At 39.3% G+C, this 16,244-nt stretch overlaps 1 protein-coding gene across 2 annotated transcripts in view; it reads right to left on the bottom strand.

Moving 5' to 3' along the window:
• The window catches only part of LOC131436376 (leucine-rich repeat-containing protein 24), a 515,985-nt gene extending 500,377 nt beyond the window's left edge, over positions 1 to 15,608 (bottom strand). Inside the window, exons 1-2 of one of the 2 annotated variants that reach the window (XM_058605075.1) lie at positions 15,173 to 15,608; positions 13,664 to 15,102 (exon numbers count right to left, since the gene is read on the bottom strand). The gene's annotated coding sequence lies outside the window, so the exon portion shown is untranslated. Of the gene's footprint in view, positions 1 to 13,663 lie in introns of both variants that reach the window. The other variant, XM_058605084.1, reaches the window with a different exon arrangement.
• Positions 15,609 to 16,244: the final 636 nt, after the last annotated feature.

The raw sequence follows: 16,244 nt of genomic DNA, 5'->3' as shown, positions 1-16,244 counted from the left end.
CGAGTTTCATATCTATATGTGCTTGTAACGTACTTCCGTACTTCCTCGTCACAATCGATCTACAATACCTTTGGCTTCCATGGATATAATCACTTGCTACTCCCTACTCTTTATAAAAAAATTTATGACATCAAGAATTGTTCAAAATTTTCCATCTGATAATGATTATTTTATAACGAAAGGTTGTTTAACATTCGTACTATAGAATGACGTTTTTATATAATTTATTTTACCAAGGTTTTAACCATTTTGGTCGTTCATCGGAGATTCCTCTTGTGAATATTTTTGTGAACCTCTCTCAGAGGCTAGAAATATACTGCACTCGTAAAGAAGAACCAATTTTTCGTAAAACCCGATTAATTTTCCCTTACACCTTCCATGTTCGGGGCACTCGCTACTCTCGCTCACCCTCAAAATAACCTTATAATCTATTTTGATTTAACTTCCTTTTTGTCAGTGAACTTACTACAGATCTCCTCCATGATTACCCTGAGTAGTGTATCTGCGCTTTTCAAAAAAATATCGATTCCCACCTTTGGTACACGTGCCAAACTTGGTGGGGATTCGTTCAGTTGTTTCGTAGTTATGCTGAAACTTAAATACACTCGCATTCATAGACAGATAAAGAATATTTTCCCTTAGTTCTTTGAATTCCCCGGCAAAATGAAACCAGATCTTTTGAAACTATTAAAAGAAAAAGACGACCTTGTAATTCTTGCCACTCACTTGTTTTATAAAAAATGGGAGATTAAAATCTATTTTCAAAAACCCCTCCTTCTAGTCTAAATGTCGATTCTCTTCAAATTTCGATATTGACCCTCTCCCCCCATGTTAACGACACTTCCTACACACTTTCCCCCCTGAAAATGTCCTAATGATAATTTCTAAAGAGCAAGAAGTATCTGTGCCAAATTTGATAGCAATCCGTTCAGTAGTTCCGGAGTTGTGCCGTTACAAACATTATATCTTCTTTTTAGGAGACGTACTACATCCAGCTTACCCGAATACCCTAAGTTGCACAAAAAGTATCTATGGTCTCCAAAAAGTATCGATTGTCGTCAAATTAAATAAATTTTTCCATGACCCCTGTTAAGGATAGTTGCTACGCTCTCTCCCCCATAAAAATACCCTTACAACTATCTCTGAAGACCAAAAAGCAGCTATGCCAAGTGTGATAGCAATCCGTTCAGTAGTGTCGGAGTTATGCCGTTACACCCCCCTCTTTTAACGCACTTGCTACATTCACTCCCCATATCTATCATTTCTAAGGTATGGGAAATGTTTGCATGATCTTCAAAAATTATCGATTCTTGTCAAATTTTATGAATTTTTTTTCTTGGCCCCTCTTGTTAATGATACTTGCTACGATTCTTCACCTATGAAAATACCTTTATGACTATTTCTGAAGAGCAAGAAAAAACTGTACCAAATTTTATAGCAATTCGTGCAATAGTTTCGGAGTTATGCCGTTACAAACATTGCACTCATTTTTTAGAGGCACTTACTACACCCTCTCCTAACAGAATATCCTTATAATCTTTTCTAAGTTGTGCAAAAAGTGTCTTCAAAAAGTACAGATTCTCGTCAAATTAGATAATATTTTTAATGATCACCTTTGTTAAGGACACTTGCTACGCTCCCTTTCCCCATGTAAATATTCTTATAACCATATCTGAAGAGCAATAAGTACATGTGCCAAGTTTGATAGCAATCCGTTCAGCAATTCCGGAGTTATGCCATTGCAAAAATTACACCCCCCTTTTTAAAGGCACTGGCTACATCCACCCCCCATATAATCATATCTAATATATGCAAAATGTTTCTATGGTCTTAAAAAAGTATCGATTCTCGTCAAATTAGACAAATTTTTTCATGAGCTCTCCTTGTTAAGAACACTTACTACGCTCCCTCCCCCCATAGAAATACGCTTATGACCATCTCAGAAGAACAAGAAGTATCTGAGCCAAGTTTGGTGGCAATCCGTTCAGTAGTTTCGGAATTATGCCGTTTTAAACATTACACCCCCCTTTTTAAAGGCACTTGCTACATCCACCCCCATATAGTCATATCTAAGGTATGCAAAATGGTTCTACGGTCTTCAAAACGTATTGATTCTTGTCAAGTTATATGAATTTTTTCATGACCCCTCCTTGATTATGACACTTGCTACGCTCTCTCCCATATAAATATACTCCCTAAACCATCTCTGAAATACAAGAAGTACCTGTGCCAAGTTTGGTGGCAATCCGTTCAGTAGTTCCGATGTTATCGCGTTACAAACATACAAACTTACATCCATTTTTATATATATATATATATATATATATATATATATATATATATATATATATATATATATATATATATATATATATATATATATATATATTTGTTTGTTTATTTGTTTATTTTGGGGAGCAGGGAAAAGCCCGATGGAGATGAAATATAGCAATTTCTCTCTCCAGCAGGCATAAAACCTCCTCATCTTTTGTATCAACAGATTACAATGATCCAACAGATACATTTGCGTTTAAAACTAACAATTAAAACTAACAGTTAAAGCTAAACCACTAACTATATAACTAGTTGATGACACAATATTACAGCATTACAGAGCAGCTTCCTTGAAAGGCGGGATAGAAGAGAAATATATAGATTAGTTACAGTGATTTTGAATTTGTTATTCAATTTTTTTTATTGAGTGCTTCTAAATTTGGTACTTCACTAAATGAGTAAAAAAAATTCAAAATTACCGTAACTAATTAGTAACTAATAAGCAACAAATTATCCACTGGATTTCGATTTCAAACTTACTTAGGAGGGGTGCTTCGTTAACTTCATGTAAATAACTTAGCAAAGTACTCGAACAAAATTGAGCAACAAGTTCAAGATTACCGTAACTAATTAGTAACCAACTAGCAACAAATTTCAAACTGGGTTTCGATTTGCTTTCAAGCTTACTTAGGAGGGGTGCTTCGTTAATTTCATATAGATAACTTAGCGAAGTACTCAAAAAAATAAAACAAAATTGAGCCACAAGTTCAAAATTACCGTAACTAATTAATAACTAATTAGCAACAAATTTCAAACTGGGTTTCGATTTGCTGTCAAAATTACTTAGGAGGGGTGCTTCGTTAACTTCATGTAAATAACTTAGCGAAGCACTCAACACATTATTAAAAAAGTTAAGAACGAATTCTAAATTATTGTAACCAATGAGCAACTGATCAGCAACCAATCATTCACCTATTTGCGTTATCATCGGCGGTAGGAGCTTCGCTTAGCCCATGTTTATGCTTCGATGAATGGTAGAATAACAGTTCGGCTGAAAAGTTCATATCGTTTAATAGAAACACACATTTTTTGCCAAAATTCGTTTTTATTATTCAACATAATTGCCATCAGAGACGATACAGCGATTATAGCGATCTTCCAACTTTTCGATACCATTTTTGTAGTACGATTTGTCCTTTGCCTCAAAATAGGCCTCAGTTTCAGCGATTACCTCTTCATTGCTTCTAAATTTTTTACCAGCGAGCATTCTCTTGAGGTCTGAGAACAGGAAAAAGTCACTGGGGGCCAAATCTGGAGAATACGGTGGATGAGGGAGCAATTCGAAGCCCAATTCGTTCAATTTCAGCATGGTTTTCATCGACTTGTGACACGGTGCATTGACTTGATGAAACAAAACTTTTTTCTTCTTCAAATGAGGCCGTTTTTTTTTTTTAATTTCGTCCTTCAAACGCTCTTATAACGCTTTAATAGTCACTGCTGATGGTTTTTCCCTTTTCAAGGTAGTCGATGAAAATTATACCATGCGAATCCCAAAATACAAACGCCATAACCTTACCGGCCGATTGTTGAGTCTTTCCACGCTTTGGGTTCGGTTCATCGCGTGCAGTCCACTCAGCTGACTGTCGATTGGACTCCGGAGTGAAGTGATGGAGCCATGTTTCGTCCATTGTTATATATCGACGAAAAAAATCGGTTCTAATTCGATATAACAGCTCCAAACACTGCTCAGAATCATCAATTCGTTGTTGTTTTTGATCGATTGTGAGCTCACGCGGCACCCATTTTGCACAAAGCTTTCTCATATCCAAATATTCGTGAATAATATGTCCAACACGTTCCTTTGATATCTTTAGGGTGTCAGCTATCTCGATCAACTTCACTTTACGGTCATTGAAAATCATTTTGTGGATTTTTTTCACGTTTTCATCGGTAACAGCCTCTTTTGGACGTCCACTGCGTTCATCGTCTTCGGTGCTCATATGACCAGTACGAAATTTTGCAAACCACTTACGAATTGTTGCTTCGCCCGGTGCAGAGTCTGGATAACACTCATCAAGCCATTTTGTGGTATCGGCGGCACTTTTTTTAATCAAAAAGTAGTGTTTCATAAACACACGAAATACCTTTTTTTTCCATTTTTTTTACAATAACAAAAGTAGCTTCACTCAAAATGCAATATCTCACAAACTAATAATCAGACAGCTGTCAAATTTATACACGTATCTTTTGAAGGTTGGTACTAACTGAAAATGGTATGGATTTAATTCTAGTGGCGCCCTCTCATAGAAACGATACGAACTTTTCAGCCGATCTGTTACTGTTTTTGAAACACTATACCATGTAAGGTTTCACTGGTTTATTTGTAAAGAACATTTGAGTTTGTGTCCGCAGCTGCAAGTTGCTTGCCAAATCGGTACTATCATGTGATTAGGGCATATCGTGCAATATGCCCTTTTGAAAGTTACGAAAGATAATGCTCATTACTCAAGTTTTGCACATGAAATTCAAGCATATTGCGCACAGTTTCGTAGATTGGGCTTCTATCTACGCGATTATATCGATTATTGTGTAAATGAAAGTTGTAGAGCCGAGCAAGGAGCATTATATTTTGTAACATTCGCAAGGGCCTATCGTGCGATATGCCCTAATCACATGTTACTACCGAAATCAGAAAATTTATGGCGTATTTATCAAACGTTAATAAATCGTAGTAAAACTTTTATCACTGAACAGAATAGCTTTCTGAATAAGTAGCTGTTTGAAAAACGACTAAATTTTAGTAATTGAAGTGACCGTTCGTCTTTTCAAAATCAGCTCAGTTTTCTAGTATAAAACCAACCCAAGCTAGATGCCAAATTTCACCGAGAATTGAATGGAAGAGTCACCCAGCTAGGGTCATAATTTTTAACCTATATTCAGACTGGGCGAGCGAAGTAGAGAGTGACACGATCGACCGTACCGAATGCGATCGACTGGAACAAAAATAAATTACATCTTGATATGGGAAGCACGAAGAAGATAGTAAAGCAGGAAGAATAAAATGAAGCAAAGCCAATTGTGTTGCTTTCACATCTCTTCATAGACGTAAATCGAAAGTGGGGGTGGATAGGCAGTATATTAACTGATGGAAGATTGTTTGAAAAATGTCCATTTCCGTTAAAATGATCTACGAATGACTTGTGATTGAAATAATGATGAGTTTTGATTGAAATCTGCACTGAGATCCCTAAAATAAAGCCACATTCATCCCAAGCAGAATAACCTCTCAACGGTCAAAACAATTCAGGTATCGTAGGAGTTTAACGAAACTTCAAATTCAATGTCATCGGAATTGAATTTCACCGCAAACTCTCATTGCTATGCAGAATCATCCCAAGCTGCTACACTCAGAGAAAACCAAGTTCACTGCCAATTAGCAAGCAAAACAATCGGTTTCATTTTGAAGCTACTACGGTTTGGAACAAACCAGACCAGACAAGAACAACTCTGGTGAGTGTTCGACGTGATGTCGATCGGAGAAAAAACAGAACCAAAAATTCGATTATTTCACTGATTGTTTCATCCTGCGTGTTCGAAAATGCGGACGACGACGACTCGGTAGAGGTTCGTGACGTGAACTGCATTGCGGTAGTCTGCAACCTGCGAGAATAACCTTTGCGGTCCGAGTCCGATCTTTGCGCGAACACAAAAGCCAAACTCCGTGGTCAACCGCATTCACATTCCCAAACAAGAAAAAAAAATCGCTAAAACACGGGAAACGATTGTGATTTGTGCTATGTGCATTCATTGCAAAACTCACTCGGTCAGAAATCAACCGCCTGCATTCAGGTATTGCACCTATTCGGGATGGAATTCCGCCTCAGGAGTAGAATTTCGTACCGCAAGTAGGAAAATCCGATACGAGCCTTCGCAAAGGTGCGGCTTTGCACACAAACAAAAAAAAAACATACAACTCACAATTATTCAACCATAAAGCTCCAACAGGAGTCAATGTCGAGGCTAGCTTCTGATGGGTGGAAGCTAGATCGAATAACAAATCCTACTCACATAGGTCAACACACACACAGTTTGACGTCATCCCGAGCTGCAAGAGCTTCCCCATTCTGTCACTTTCCGTCGTCGATAGATGGCATATGACAAAGCAAACACGCTCACACCGAGTTTGTGTTCCCTTTTACGGAACCTACGTGCGGAAAGTACACTCGACGTGTTGTTGAGTAGTAGTTATCTTCAACGCTGAGAGACACCGAGACTTTGTTTCCTTTAATTGCTGTTGAACAAACAGGCAAAAGTTGCTGTAATTTAAGCTGATATTTGCTAACCACAGCAGTGTGTAAATCCGAAACCGAAGTCGACTTCTGCCGAAGACCGTAGACTGACTTGTTTTCCTGTGGACTAATCTACTACTAAGATCTTCCCTTCTGCCATGTTCTGACCCCGGCATCGATCCGGTAAACCAGAAGCAAAACGGGAGAAAAGTAAGAGGGGAAACGTTTCACATCATCCACAGCCGGTCTGCCTGCCCACCGAGCACCGAGTCGTCAATCAATCGGTTTGGATGTGTTAGTGTTTGGAGCTGAGATGCCTGCACCCTTCATCCTTCTATCAGAAACAATAATAACAGAACTCTCGGTTGGAACGCAGACTGACACGGGGCACGTGTACGAAGGAGCCGGTTATCGCTCTGGGGCCGAGTCCAGTAGTAGTAAGAACAGTCACAACATCTTCATCGACTGCCACAAATCGGAATCTGATTGTCACTCAGGACGACGTCGGCTTTCGTTTCGGTTTGTGGAGTGAGAATTGAAATCCGATGAAGGTAGATTTTGTGTGCTTATGGTGGTAAATATTAGTCTGATGAATTTGACACGAAAGTGTTTTGCTCTGATAAAGGAATGCCGTTTCAAAATTTCCTGTGCAAAAAAGTTAAAGATTTTGGTCGGATTCCGTATATCGCAAACAACATTTACAACTACTCACATTGATAGACCCGTTTTCTGGCGTGAAAACGTTTTAGCGTCTTATGTATTTTCAGCAGTTCTAGTTAATCATAAATAGCACAAGAATAAACTTCCTCAAACTTTCGGAGTTAATGAGAGTCATATCAATTCAACTGCTCAACTGGACGAATGGAAACCGAACGACCGTCATTAAAGTTCAATCATTTCTTCTTATGCAGGAATGATAACTAAAAATTCATCATTTACGAGGTTAAACTTGAGCATAATGGAAACCGGATGAAATTTAAGTTATTCCTTCACGAATTTTCGAACTTTTGATCGAACGCACTTCATCAAGTTCCGGACAAGTGTTGCATCGCTTTTTTTGGACGCTTGAGCGCAATTTTTTTGAACTCCTGTATATTCCCAGCTGCCCTACCAGTCTTCTTGAAGACCCTCTTCACGATTGCCCAGTACCGTTCGAAGGGTCGAAGCTGAGGGCAATTTGGTGGATTTATATTTTTCTCCACGAAATTTGTACCCTTTTCCGCAATCCAATTGAGAGTGGTTTTGGCATAGTGAGCCGAAGCTAAATCCGACCAAAACAGTGGAGGTGTACTATGCTTCTTATATCAAGGCAGCAATCTCTTCTGGAGACAATCAGATCGATAGATTCCTGCATTTATAGTTCCGGTAGTGTAAACATGGTGGACTTCAAACCACAAGAACATATTGCTTGCCATACCAGTACCTTTCGACCGAATTTCTCCACTTGAATCGACCTGTACGCATCGCTCACATCCTCCCCAACGACGACAGTAAAGTATTGTGGACCTGGAAGGGTTTTGGAGTCCTCCTTTACATAAGTCTCACCGTCCATCAAAACGCATGCAGCCGGACACTGCAAAAGACGTGAATACAATTTCTGGGCCCTTGTTGCTGCTCGCTTCTTCTGTTCTACACTTTGTTTCGAGATTTTCTGCTTCTTCTTGGGTCTTCAGGTGATTTCGCCTCTTGATACGCTGGATCATTCCGACACTCGTTCCTGCTTTTTTGGCCAAATCACGTATTGACATTGATTTGTTCTTCGTGATTAGAGATACCACTTTCTGGTCCAGTTAAGGGTTGAAAGAATCGGATTTTCTACCTCTTCCTGGTAGCTCATCCAAAGAATAGTGTTCCCCAAACTTATTAATGATGGTTTCAACACAGGCATGATGAATTCCAAGCCGCTTCGTCAATTTTCGCATAGTAATACCCTTCTCACTTAGCCATGTGTCCAGAACCATAATTTTCACTTCCTTTTCAATACGCGACATTTTAAAATCGCAGAATTTCAACCGCACAAACAAGTAAACAAACGAAAGCTGACAGCCAAACGCACAGCATGCTGTGATCTGAGCATAAAAAAAACCATCACAAATACATGCGTACAACACAAATGTATGTGGATAGCTTATTTTCGATACACTACTTAACACATGGATCAATAAGTCCCGAGACTAACAATGGAAACAACATTTTTTTTGCAAAATTTTTTTTTATTCATCAACATAATCACCTTTTAGGGTGATACAATGGTTCCAACGTTTTTCCAATTTTTCAATACCATGTTTATAAAAAAATTATCTTTCGCTTCAAAATAAGCTTCAGTTTCAGCGATGACCTCCTCATTTGAGCCAAATCTTTTTCCCTGGAACATTTTTTTAAGATCAGCAAAGAGCCAGTAGTCACTGGGTGCTAAATCTGGCGAGTATGGGGGGTGGGGAAGCAGATCAAAGCCCAATTCGTTCAATTTCGCCATTGTTTTCATCGACTTGTGGCAGGGTGCATTTTGTTCCATCGAAAGCAATCGCGGCACCCACTTGGAAAAAACTCTTTTCATGCTCAATTTTTCATGAAGGATAGTAAATACACTTCCATATGCTATCTGTGTCACTTCTTTTTACGATCTTTCATTATAATTTTTGTCACTTCACTCACATTTTCCGGTGTAACGGCTTCCACAGGTCTACCCGAGCGTTCCGCGTCATTTGTGTCGGTACGACCACGTTTAAACCCGGCGAACCACCGACAAATCGTTGCTTTTGATGGACAAGAGTCCGGATAACATTTTTCAATCCATTGTTTCGCTTGCACGGTGTTTTTACCCATTAAAAAACAATGTTTTATCAAAACACGAAACTCGGTTTTCCCTTTTTTAAACAAACTACAAAACGACTTTACTCCAACCTCGATAACTCAGCTGTTTCTGGTCGGATCGACTTAAAATTTTTACCCGTTTCAAGCAAAGGTTAGTACTCTAGAAAGACGTGGTTACTGGTTTACTACGAGCGCCATCTCTGCTTTAGTCTCGGGACTTATTGATCCATGTGTTAGTATTGTTATCCTCCTCAACTGGTTATTCTGGTTCAAAGAAAAACGTGTTCAAATCATTTCCGTAGCGATTATGGCTTACTTGTGTTGTCAAGTGCTGTGACAATTATTGTAATCAATGTTCAGTATCAGGACCATCGCATTCAATAGAAATGCTCTTGAATAATTTTCTACATGACAGAATTTCAATTCGGTTCTTTGAAGAACCTCAAAATCGATCCCAAATAATTATTCAAAAAAAAATTTAAAATTTCAGTTGCAAAGCTCAAGTTTAAAATTCAGCTCTATTTTCAGTTCCAGAATCCATCTCCTGAATCCAGGTCTAGAATCCAATTCCAAAATATAGGTCCAGAGCTCAGTTTCAGAATCCAGGTCTAGGATTCAGCTTCAGAATTCATTTCCAAAATTCAGTATCAAGATTCCTGCTCGGAAATCTAGAATTCAGATCCAGATCTCAGTTCCAGAATCCATCTCCAGAATCCAATTCGGGAATCTGGGGCCAGAATTCAGATCCAAAATCAAGTTTTAGTATTCAAGTTCAGAATTCATTTCCCGATTTCAGTTTCAGCATTCAGGCACAGAAATCAAGCTCCGAATTCAAGTCAAGATACATAATTTAGTTCCAGAATCTAAAACCAGAATCAAAAATCAGATTCCTGAACCAGCATTCAGGTTCAGCATTCCTATCCAGAATCCAGTATAAAAATCCCGGCTCGAAAATCTAGAACACAGATCCACACCTCAGTTCTGGAACACAAGTACAAAATAAAGTTTCAATACCCGGATGCAGAATCCCGATCCAAGATCTAGATTTGAAAATATGTTATCAAATTCAGACACAGAATTAAATTCCTGAACTCAGTTCCAGGTTAAGATAGCAGATTTAGAATCCAGTTCCAAAGTTTGGTTCAAGTTTGCAGAGCTCAAGTTCAAAATTCAGCTACCATTTCAGTTCCAGAATCCAGGTCCTATATTACAAAATATAGATCCAGAGTTCAGTTTCAAAATCCAGGTCTAGGATTCAGGTTCAGAATTTATTTCCCGAATTCAGTTTCAGAATCCAGGCACAGAAATCAGACCCAGAATTTAAGTCAAGATACAAAATTTGGTTCCAGAATCTAAAACCAGAATCAAAAATCAGATTCCTGAGCCAGCATTCAGGTTCAGCATTCCTATCCAGAATCCAGCATCAAAGTATCTCAGTTCCGGAATCCAGGTACAAAATTCAGTTTCAGTATCCGGATTCAGAACCCAGATTTGAAATTCTGTTAACAAATTCAGGCACAGAAATAAACCCTTGAACTTGGCTCCAGATCAAGAGCTCAGATTTAGAATCCAGTTCCAAAGTTTAGTTTCAAAATTCAGTAGCAGAGCTAAAATCTAAAACTCAGCTCCAATTCAGTTTCCGAATGCAGGTCTAGAATCCAATTCCAAAATATAGGTCCAGAGCTCAGTTTCAGAATCCAGGTCTAGGATTCAGGTTCAGAATTCATTTCCAAAATTCAGTATCAAGATTCCGGCTCGGATATCTAGAATTCAGATCCAGATCTCAATTCCAGAATCCATCTCCAGAAACACGGTCCAGAATTCAATTCGAGAATCTACGGCCAGAATTCGGATCCAAAATCAAGTTCAGAATTCATTCCCCGAATTCAGTTTCAAAATTCTGCTTCGGAAATCTAGAATACTGATCCAGATCTCAGTTCTAAGATCCATCTCCAAAACCAGGATGAGCATGAACTTAGCGAGGCACCCCTCACCGATGATAACGCAAATAGGTGAATAATTTGTTGCTAATTAGTTACGGTAACTTTGAATTTGTTGCTCAATTTTTTTAAAAATTTTTTGAGTACTTCGCTAAGTTCATATGAAGTTAGCGAAGCCTCCCTTCCAAATATGCTTCAAAACAAATCGAAGCCTAGTAAATAATTTGTTGCTAATTAGTTACGGTAACTTTGAATTTGTTGCTCAATTTTCTTTAAATGTTTTTGAGTACTTCGCTAACTTCATATGAACTTAGCGAAGTACTCGCAAAAAAAAAAATGGGCAACAAATTGAAAATTACCGTAACTAATTAGCAGCAAATTAGCAACAAATTATTCACCTGTTTATGTTATCATCGGCGAGAGGTGCCTCGCTAAGTTCATGCTCATCATGAAATCAGCAGAGATAATATTTTGAATATCATCTTCCTGATAACGGTGTGGGTAATTCAAAAGAGCAATCACACAAAGCATCAAAACCGCCTTTGTCGCACCTTCAAAGAGGAAAACAGCATCGTAACCTCCTTGGATTGGTCTTACTAATTTATCGATACTCGGTTCATTGCGAAAAAAAAGCTTGCAGATTAGTATGTTCACCAGCTGAAGTTGAAAGTACGCCTCTAAAATAATGATTTTTCAGTGTATTTGGTTGTAAGAAATAAATGAAACAATTATTTTCATTGCTTTCGAACTAGTCTCAGCTTCTTTTTCTTGTAAAACAGACATCAGTTTTCTTTCAGTTTGTTTCTCTGTTATTTCCAGTACAATAGTTATGCCAAAAACCTTTTTTCTTTTTCGAAACAATTCATACTAGGAAGGAATGTGGGTTGCCAAATTCCATGGCTAATAGTGTTACTGAAGCCAATTCGAACGATGATATTTGTAGCCCTTTTCGTGAATACTTCAGTAGTGCTAGTAACGATTATTTTGACAGGAACTCCATCGAGGATGCTGCCACCAATGTAGTTGGCTATCCAGCTGCTGCTTCGATTGATGAAATCGTCAAAGTTTGTGAGTGTCTCAAATGCTCCTCGAACCCTGACCCTGACGGCCTTTCTGTGCAGCCAAAATCGCTTCCCCATTGGCTTTGCATAAAAAGGATAATAAACATATTATTTCAAACTATCGTGGTATTGCGTCATGAGGTGCAGTCTCTGAGCTTTCTGAGCTCATTGTTGAGCTTTATATGGTACCACATCTCACATTATATCTGCTGATCAACACGAGTTTTGTTTGTTATTTGTCTCTGATCATCCGAGAAATAGAAAAAGGATATCAAATTGATGCTATTTGACCGATTTATCTGCTGCATTTGATAAAATTAATCATATCGTTGCTTTAGCGAAATTGAAGCGTCTCAGTTTTGATGGATTCCTTATTAACTGGATAAAATCATATCTTGTTGGATACGAAAAATCGAAAATTGGTACCACTACTTCTGAATCTTTCGTCATTACATCTGGGGTACCACAAGGAAATTATCTTGGACATCTTCTGTTCCTGATCTACATTAACGACATAAATATCTCATTGAATTGCTCAAAGCTCTCGTACGCTGATGATTTCAAGCTGTTTTTGAAAATTTGTTTTACTCGACAGAAAATTTACCTGCAATTATCATAATGCGTACATTGTTTCTAAGGCATTCAAGCAACTTAGCTTCTTCTTCCGTATGACAAAATCGTTCCATGATATCCAACGTTTGAAAGCATTATTTTTTGCCTTATTCCGCTCCATAGCAATAGTCACCTCTTTATAACGGGGTGCAACGAACCGAATTAGTGCAGCATAAATTTGTTCGGTTTGTCCTTCGACGATTACCTTGGAGGAACCCTGTTAGCCTTCCCAGATACGAAATTCAATGCAATTTAATTGGACTGGGGTTACTTAGCGTTCGGTTTAATGTTGCAAAAGCTAGTCAATTCATCTAAAGAAGGCTTTTCCCTGTTCTAACAAATAAACAAATAATTTTTTTCTTTTCAAGTTCAATTTCTACAATTTTCAACCTAACAGTCACCAATCCTTCCCTGATATTTCTATGAAAAACGCTTTTTGTAGAATCCAATTGAAGTAACACATTTCTTATCTTTCCAATCAGGTCATACTATCAATATTCTCTGAGTCACGTGATTGGTACTCGTCACCTTGCCCAATTGCGACTCAGAGCCAAACTCATCAATCGAATTCTGCGTAGAAAAAAAAAAAATTAATTATCTCTTAACAGATGAGAACGACAATTTATCACCACTGTGTCTCCCCCGCAGGCTAATCAAGGGAAAGGTTACCGACCTGATTGATTCCGTTGCCGATGGTAAAATCTACCGGAGACCCACTGCTTACGCTGATCCGTGCCTCAAGAATACTGTCTTGTTTACCGAGAAGCACCCGACAGCCTGTGTTTGTTTACTCCGTCACAACACAGCGTTCGTTGTTCTTGGATTGTGTGCTATTTGATTTACCGATTCCGGAATGCTGCCAATCAGCCAACTTGTTTCTATTAGCTTTTCACGCTCATTCAATTAGCTGCTTCAAAACTTTCTTCGCGCACATCAATTCTTCACCGTTCACTTGATTGCTGAGCAAGCACACTCACTTGATTATTTCATCAGCGATGGATTTTCATTCGATTCGGATTATTTTTCTAAACTTCTTCGTGGATCGCGCTTTTAGAAACACCACCCCCACAACACTCAAAACACACGCGTGCACACACTTATTCCCGGCCCCTAGCGGCAATCCTAGCGCGTGCCTTCACTTCAGTATCGTAATAACCGCACCAACTCGGAACCGTGTAATTTCATGCCGGTGAAATGCACGGAAACTAACTCCTTCTAACTGAACGTCGTTCGGCTAGAAAAAAAATGCCCAGAAGTTCGTTCCGCAACACGCCAAATACGACGGCCCAGGCCACGATAAGGTAAGTCAACCGTGTAATTTTGCTTTATTTTTTTTTTTGCTTTCGATGTAGGTAATGCGCTTTTACTGGCGCATAGCTTGCTGCTGCTGTTGCTGCTGGCCTTAGCGCTAGTGCCAACCGGCTAGGTCAGCTTTTCGGGTCAGCACCGCCGCCGTTCCGTACGTTAGAATGTTGTTTGAAAAAGAGAAGCAAAACAAAAAAAAACACCACCACTGATGACGATGACAACGTCGATGATGATGATTATCGACTTTTAACCCGTTGGATTCCCGTTTTCTGTTTACTATATTTTCTTCGGCGTGCACTGCTAAAACGTATCACATTACGAGGTTTTACACGATCGCTAAGAAAACCGGTCCCGAAACACACGACACGACGACTGGTAATTTCGTTCCGAACACACACCACAACGGCGGGGCACAACACGGTCGGTCGGTCGGTCGGAATCGATCTTCTGGAGAGCAGCTTCAAATATCGCGAGGCGATTCTCCGCCTACCTTCACTAGTTAACCTCAATCTGTCAGCCAACACAACACACTGTGGGAAAATTTTTCGCTTATTCAGAACACCTTCGGTTTGAGGCTCGCGCGGTCACATCACTCATCAGCAGCACTTGTTTACCGATAGAACATCCCAAGCCTACTTTGTTCCGGGTTTGATGGAATATTCCTCCCCTTTCTTTCTCTCTCTCTCTCTGAATATAAAACTTTAATATTTATGTTTGCATCACGGAGCGCAAAACAGTATCCAAACTTTTCCTTCTGTGTGCGATCTGATTGCCACCGCTTCTTTCCATCCAGCCAGAAGTGTACTTTTGTAGAAAAAAAAACAACTTTTATTTCATGCCTATATTCTCATTCCAGGCTCGGTTTGCTGCTTACATATCTTCTTGTGACTGGCTCGATACCACCAACACCACCATCGATCACTACACACTTTGCTTAGCTTGCACTCGTTCGTTCGCTAGTGGAGAAGCGTATGAGTGCGCGAGAGAACGGCAAAAAAACGGTAATTCCAGCACAAAATTTTGCGCAAATTTAGGCCGGTTCGGCGTGTGTCGAAAAAACAACAACACCCGAAGAGTCCCGCATGATCAGACACTGTTTTTTTTTATTTCTCGCTATTCTCAAGCCAATTGTACACAATCTACGGAAATGCACTGCACTTCACTTCACTGATGTGAATGTAATGTTGCGTGACTGAATCGAACCAGAAGAAAGAGAAACGAATGTAAACTAAACTTCCGTCACCGTACTTCGCCGTCCTATCGTATTCGAGTCTGAATCACCCGACGTCCCGAATGAAACTGGAATTTCGTTCCAGCGATGGTGCACACGTAATGCGGAGTACTCACGTAACGCCGTTACTCTGTTCCCTCTCTCTCTCTCTCTTTCGCTCTATCTCGTGAGCTGTGTTCTCCTGTTTGTTGGCTGATACATGCGCGCAACTTGTGGGTGACCGAATGTCAACAAAAGTCAGCCAGCACCGCGTTTTGTTGTTGCTCTGCATCAGTTCGCATTCGGTCCGATGATGGATTTTTCGATCACTCCACACTCGCTCGCTCGGTGCTGCGGGTTGCACTTCAATGGAGAGATGAGAGACATGTTGAACTGATCGCATAAGTGGCCTATTTTATTCCAGTTAATTACAATGCAGTGATCACTTGAAAACACTGAGGCAATTCCATACACACATTTAGTAATTTCTTTTACGAAAACTTACGGTAATCATTAGAAATAACCGATGTTTCGGTACATGAATTTCTGACCGTAAATCAGCTTTCGGCATGTTTTCAGTACAGAATTCTGTCAATAATATTGCAATTCACACAGTAAATCTGAAGATTCACTGAGTGCGGTAAAAATCATACTGTCCGTATGGTAAAATTTTCTTCCTACACACTTATTTTCGAATTTTCAGTTCGGTAATGTTTTTACGGAAAAATTCATCACT

This window comes from Malaya genurostris, chromosome 1 (genome assembly GCF_030247185.1).
Source record: "Malaya genurostris strain Urasoe2022 chromosome 1, Malgen_1.1, whole genome shotgun sequence".
Lineage (NCBI taxonomy): Eukaryota > Metazoa > Arthropoda > Insecta > Diptera > Culicidae > Malaya > Malaya genurostris.
The sequence above is the reverse complement of the archived record's forward strand: the minus strand, read 5'-3'. Positions and strand labels throughout refer to the sequence as shown.